Raw genomic sequence first — 5457 nt, 5'->3', positions numbered from 1 at the left:
ATGCTTCCTGCGGGGGGGGGGGCACAGCCCGGGCTCTGTGTATTGAACCGCCCTTTGAGATGATCCATTCACAGTCTGCGTCTCCTCTAGATCTCAGCCAGGGCCCCCGGTTCACGTCTCGGTGTAGGAAGAGCATTTGTTCGCTGAGTGGACGCCGAGGCCCTGTTGCTTAGCACCGTCCAACAGTCTGTGGGGAGAGGCGATTTCAGACATGGTCTGAGACTGGGAGATGGGCAGAGTGTGGAGGGACAATCCTGGATTCCCAGCAGGGACAGAACAGCTTGAGTCCCCACCCACCTCCAGGCAGCTGTGAATCTGGGACAGATGACCCCTTGTGTCTTGGTCAATTTTCTGTTGCTGTAACAAAATGCCCGAGACTGAGATTTGATAAGCAATAGAGTTCTGTTTAGCTCATAATTCCAGAGTCCCAGAAGTCCAGCAGCATGCGTCTAGCACCTGCCTGGCCTCTGGTAAAGGGTCTCCTTCCTGCGTTATAACATGGTCCAGGGGCAGGCGCAGAGGGACCTCCCACCCAGCCACCTCTCCAAGGTCCCAGCCCCAACCGCCGTGAACACAGGACTTTGAGGATCACGCTTCCTCCATGTAAAGTGTGGGGGACACGGCTGACCCCAGCACCTTGCCTGCGGGCCTCCTGAGTGGGCAAGTGGGGTCATGGTGCCGGGGGGAGGGAACAAGCCCCATAGAACCTGTGTGGGCCGAAGTTGGACAGTGGACAACGAATCCAGCTCTTCTCTCCCCGAGGCCTCCCGTCTGAGACGCCAGCCGTCCGTCCCCCCAGCCTGGCCTGCAGAGGGCTGCGGCCCCCCGCTGAGCTCCCCCGCTCTCCGCACGCGGCACCAGGCAGAGGTGTTTCTCGGTTACTCAGTCTCTCTAAAGTCAATCAGGCCACCTGGGGACAACTCCTGGGTCCTCGCTGTGGCTTCCCAGGCGCCTCCTGCCCACCTCGAACCCATCGGGACCCCAGCCAATGGGGCGGCAGCAGGACGAGCTCCGCTCACCCCCGCAAAGTACAGGTGGAGCAGTTTCTGGAAGCTTCCGGGGAGGGAAGAGCATCTGGGTGAGGATGGCCCGGAGCGGGGTGCCCATGGGCGTGGGGTTCCCAGCCGAGTTCAGAGGCAGGTAAAGGCTCAGAAGGAGAAGCAGGGAAGGGCGTTCCAGACCAGGGAACAGCAGGGCGGAGGGCAGAGGAGGAGGGCAGTTCTGAGTGAGTGCCCAGCAGGACCAGGGTCCCCCCACCCCGTTCGGGGGACAAAGAGCTAAGGACCAAGGCTCTAAGGCTGGACAGCACTCCCTCAGAACGGTGGTGCTGGACAATGGCCCCCGGGACACAGGCTGCAGGGCACACACAGAGCTGCCTTACACGGGAAGGGCTCCTGGCAGACGTGGGCATGTGCAGAGGGAGGGTCCTGAGGAGGAGACTGCACGGGGTGAGTCAGGGTCCACAGGAGCACAGAGGCAGAGGGAGGCCTGGCCCACACAGAGCAGAGGGGAAGGTGGAGGTGGAGGCTGCAGGGCTCAGGCAGCCAGGGTGGGCCAGGAGGCACGGGAGTGGAAGACCCCAGGAAGTTTTCTCTCCTGGTGGCACTGGGGAAAGTGTGGCTACCAATATCCTGATTTTGGAATTCTGCCCCCCAGAACTGTGGGAGGAGACATTTCTGTTTTCTTAAGTGGCACTGTTTTTGGTACTTTGCTACAGCAGCCCCAGGACTCTCCTACAGGTGATGGGAAGTGGAAGATCTGTAGCAGGAGGGTTTTAGCAGCTGGAAAATTCCCTGGGGGTGGGGGCCATGCCAGCTCTGGAAGCAGAGAGCCTAGGACCCAGGGGCTCCCGACCTGCGTCAGACCCTCCTCAGCAGAGTGCAAGCAGGAGAAACAGAGGTGAGGCTCAGAGGCAGGAGGGCCAGGTGCCCCAGGGCTGAGGTGGGAGGGCCCAGTGGCCAGTCTGCAAGGGTGACCGACTGGGACCAGGGAGCCAGGGAGGTGCCTCTGAGGCAGAGGGGCAGAGGGACGGGACATGAGCTGGCAGCAGGCAAGGCCACCGGGATCACTGTGCAGAGTCCTCAGGGCCGGAGCCTGGCCACGTGAGGCCACCCCAGGGCCCCTGAGCACCGCAGAGCAGTTCCTAGGAGAACTCCAGCCCCTGGCACACGCTCCACCTTCTCCCTCCACACACCTGGAGTCACTGTGCTGCTGGGTGTCAAGGCTCCTTCCACGGGGGACCCCGAAGTGCAGGCCTGAGCCGGGCAGCTGAGACTCATCTGTGCAGGAAGACGGTGCTTCCACCCGGGCTCCAGAGAGGCTCCGACTTCCAGACGGTGACTGTCCAGAGCCACGGCGGATTCCACCAATGGCACACACACATTTGTTATTCCTCTGTTGATTCCATTCAGCAAGGGTCCATTCATTCATTATTCATTCCTTCACCTGCTCGTGCATTCATTCAGTGGACACTGGCCCACAGGGCTTGCTGAGGACAGAGCAGGGGACAGGAGCAGGGCCCTCCTGCTCCAGAGCTGCGTGGCCCAGGTGGAGATTTCCAGATCTTGATTCTATCAGTTGACCAGTTCACCCTCTTTCCCATCCAGCATCCAGTTACCTGAAAATGTGATCAGAAGAGCTCAATGACTCCGTCAAAGCCACCAACAGCAACGCTGCCCGGCCCTGCTGCCCACAGAGGCCCCAGCAAGGCAGAGAGCCAGCTGCCTGGGGAGTGCCCTGCACCCGCGCCCGGAGTTCTCTTGCAAGAATCACTCGACTGCTTTGTTCATAGTGTCCTGGGAATCGGCTTTGCCCTCGTCCCTCTTGTCCCCAGCGACTAAGCTGATGAAGTTTTCTTCCTAACTGAGCCTGTTCCTGATGTGGAAGATGGCCTAGGTGGATGGCGAGACTCTCTACTTTGTCCCCAATTAGCTGTGCAATGGAAACAGCCAGTTTGTCTCTCACTCAGCTCATTGGGGACACGTGTGACAACTTCTTCTTCCCAGGGTTGTGGTTGGAGCCCCAGGCACACTTGCTCGGGAAGGCGCCGGTTTCTAAGGGCCCTCTGCTGGTTTCTGAAAGCTGCCCTCCCCCCACCGGCAGGTCGGATGCTCTTCTGTGACGCATGGCGCTCTCCCTGTAGCCGGTGTCCCATCTGGAACCAAGCAGGTTGCTGTGCCTTTGTGTCTATGTCTCTGCCTAGACCATCAGGTCTAATGAGAGGTCTGCCCACGCATCCCACCCCGCCCAGAACGGTGCTGGCTCTCGCACAGAATGCTGTTGGAGGAATCGAGAAGTGCGTGACCCCACGGCTGCGTCCACGCATTCGGAACGGGGTGTGCACTCGTTTCTGTGAAACAGCTAAAAAATCAGATTCTGAGTCCCAGATGCAAGACAAAAGCCAGACCTGGCTTTGCAGATGGCGGCTTCTCCCGCCTCGTAACCCACCAGAGGGGAAGGAGCTACTTGCTTCAAACTGAGGCCACAGAGCTGAGCACACGCAGCCCAGGACCCATGGTGGCAAGCTGTCGGTGGAGAAGAAAGGGTCACTCTGTGCACACCAGGATGAAACACACAGCAAGCGCCTGCCTGGCCTCCCGCGAATTCCACACTGCGGGCCAGAACCAGGAACCTTCCATGACTCGGGGAGGGGATAAGAAGCTCAGGAGTGACCCTCTCCCGTGGATTTCGAAATACTGAGCCAGAAGTATGCTTTTCTGATGGATCCTGATGAAGAAAGTGTTCCAAGATAGCACTCGCTGTCCTCTGACTCCCTTTCTGATGAGCAATAAAATGTTTGATTTTCTTCTAATAGATTTGTCATTTTACTTCAAGTATCCACTACTATTGACCCATGGAACCTCAATTTCAAAGCCATTAAAATCTAATTTTCCACACTGTGCCCCCAAGAGATTGACTAACTTTCAAAGAATAATTCATTTTCTTTAAGGAAAAAAAACGCATATCTCTGTATTTTCTTTTTTATTCTCTAAAATAAGTCAGAGAGCATTGATGTCAGTGCCAGTGATTACCCTCCCCGGTGTCTGTCTTGCAAAAGAACACAGTGCTTCTCTGACAAGGTAAGCCCCGGCCACTGTGAGGGAAGGCTGTATTTACGTGGGGAACTGCCACTTACCCACGTGTCATCAAAGCGCACTGTCAGGTTCCACCATCAAGAAAGCAGGACAGGAAGCTCAAGGTTATTTGCTTTAGAAAGTAACAGACGTGTCAGCAACTAAGAAGAAAAAGGCTTCTGAGAGGAGAGTGTCTCCCTGCAACTTCCTGGGAGTCCAAGACCTCTGAAGTGTGTGTGTATGTGTGTGTGTGTGTGTGTGTGTGTTTCCTAAAATGTTACACTAAACCTCCCACCTGAGCTCCTGAGATGGGAACGCCTGATGAGAGGCACCCAGGCAGGTGTCCATGACCCGTGCTCAGAGGCCCAGGCAATGGCTGGGAATCACATGGACACTATTGCACTGGGGCCCCGTGAACTTACTCCTTTGGAAACACACACAGCGTGGGTCCTGGGACTGCCCAAAAGGACATCAGGGGACAAATCTGGGCAATGCAAGTCTGCTTTGGAGTTAGCAGTGTGGCCCCAGGTTAGTTTCCTGGCTCGGGTCCTTCTGCTGGGTCCCATGACATGTCAACATCGGGGGCAGCTGGAGTGAATGAAGGTGTGTTCCCTGTGTTCAGAGGCTGGAAGGCAGGAGAATGTGCCTAGATCGTGGGGACGTGAGCCTCGTTCTACAGCTGCCCTGGCTTCTTCCCATCACCCAGCTGCCTGAGCACCCTGACTCCCAAGAAGCCTCTGCCCTGCCTTGAAGAGTCAGCAAAGTCACACTGGAGCCTGGACCGGGTGACAGCAGCCTGGACTGCAATGTGGTCGCACCCGTTGTGCGCTGGTTGGACTACGGAGCTGCCCAGCCGTTCTTACCGTCTCCTGAGACCAGCTACCTCCAATGAGCACGCCATCCCATGGTTTCCAGAAGCCTAATTCAAAAGGGTCAACCACCAGTAGATGAAGAGTCTCAGCTTGGTGGCCTGGTGCTGTAAAGGAGGGTCGAGGAGTCCTACGTGATCAGAGAGATAATGGGAGGGAACAGACCAGACTCAGAATCTCTGTCCCTGGGGGAAGGGACATTCACAGCAAGAGGCTGAAACCTGCTGGAATGCCATTCATGATTCTCAAAGGACACATTTCCCCAAATCTTGGTATATCTGCGTGGATTTGAAATGGGACAGATACATCCAAAGAGTTGCGCTGACCTTGGGAGTCCCCAGAGACACAGAGACATACGTTCTTGGTCTCTTGGTCCTTCATTCTGTGTAGACTCCGGTAGGTCAGTTCCCCTGGAGCTGCAGGAAGTCCCCTCAGGCTCTCTGGCTCCTGAGAGCGGCCACAGGGTACCCAGGGAGGGCTACAAGTGAGGACCCTGCGGGGGGGGGGGGGGGGGC

This window comes from Marmota marmota, unplaced genomic scaffold (genome assembly GCF_001458135.2).
Source record: "Marmota marmota marmota unplaced genomic scaffold, marMar, whole genome shotgun sequence".
Classification (NCBI taxonomy): Eukaryota; Metazoa; Chordata; class Mammalia; order Rodentia; family Sciuridae; genus Marmota; species Marmota marmota.
Note: the sequence above shows the minus strand (reverse complement) of the source record.